Source organism: Ornithodoros turicata, chromosome 5 (assembly GCF_037126465.1).
Source record: "Ornithodoros turicata isolate Travis chromosome 5, ASM3712646v1, whole genome shotgun sequence".
In the NCBI taxonomy this organism is placed as follows: Eukaryota; Metazoa; Arthropoda; class Arachnida; order Ixodida; family Argasidae; genus Ornithodoros; species Ornithodoros turicata.
Genome location: NC_088205.1, coordinates 25142047 through 25143589, shown reverse-complemented (window position 1 = coordinate 25143589; position 1543 = coordinate 25142047).

Genomic DNA, 1543 nt, shown 5'->3' with positions numbered 1-1543 from the left:
GCTTACGATCGTGCCACAAGACAAGGAGTTACCTGCCCGATTCAAACCAATCGCGGCCACGAGATCCCCCTCCTCGGTCTGCCGTTCCACGCCTTCCGGGAGATTAGCGTAATCGCACGCGCACCCAATCTCCCCTCCTCTCTCTTCCGCTGGGAGAGAGGACCTCCCGCGTCTAGCGGCTCTAACCAGGTCCAAGTCACCCACACAACCGGTCGATGACCTGCCCTGACCCTGAGATTCCTGCCGTAATTCACAGCTGTAACCCAGTGGCGCACGGGACAAAGCGTCTGCCACTTTGTTCGCGTTTCCTTTCAGGTATTCTACATGGTAGGAATAGCCCTGCAGTGCTAACGCCCAGCGTGCTAATCTGCCTGACGGTTTCTTCAACCGCTGCAGCCAAGAGAGTGCTTGGTGGTCGGTCTGAATGGTATAGGTTGTCCCATCCAGATACATGTCAAACTTTTTCAAGCCAAACATTACCGCCAAGCACTCCTTCTCCGTAACGGAATAGTTCATCTCCGCCGGCGACAGTGTGCGACTAGCGAACCCGACCGGGCATAGACCACCGTCGTGTTCCTGTAGCAACACTGCACCAAGCCCGTAATCGCTTGCATCAGTTTGCATAACGAAAGGCTTGTTAAGATCTGGCAACCACAATTTAGCTGTATCCGCTATAGCTTGTGATAAGGAGCTGAACGCCTCCTCCTGCCTAGGCCCCCAAGCCCACTGGGAATTCTTCCGCAGTAGCTCGTACAGTGGTTTTGCTAAGGACGCGCAATGCGGGATGAACTGGCGATAGAAGCCAACCATTCCTAGGAACCTCTGAAGGCTCTTGACGTCATGCGGACGAGGATACTCGAGTATGGCCCTCAATTTATCCTCATTCGGACTTAGCGTACCAAGATCAACTACAAAACCAAGGAGATCCACCTTGGGGGATGCAAGCTGAACTTTGCCGGGATTAATGGTCAACCCCGCGTCCCTCATCCGACTTAGCACATTGCCCAAGTGAACGAGATGCTCATCGAACGACTTAGAAAATACCACTACGTCGTCCATGTAAGCCATGGCGTAATTGAACTTCGCGTCATCCAGCACGACGTCCATTAGCCTCTGGAAACTAGCGGGCGAGTTGGACAATCCAAAAGGGAGTCTCGTAAATTCAAACAAGCCTCTGTGACACGTGAATGCCGTCTTTTGGATATCCTCCTCCCCTACAGGAATCTGCAGAAAGCCCCTGCTACAGTCCAAAATCGTGAACACGCTGGCATTCCCCAACGCGTACATGATCGACTCGATGGACGAAAAAGGATAAGCATCTCTGACCGTCACGGCGTTTAACTGGCGATAATCCACATACAGCCTTGCCGTCCCATCTTTTTTAGGTGCCAGCACCACCGGGAAAGCCCAGGGGCTCTGCGACCGCCTAACCGCGCCTGTCGCAATCATCTCATCCAGCGCCGCGTCAAGGAGATCCCTCTTACGCGCGCTGAGGGGCCTGGGGTTACACCGCCAGGGCCTCGCAGTACCAGTATCAATCCGA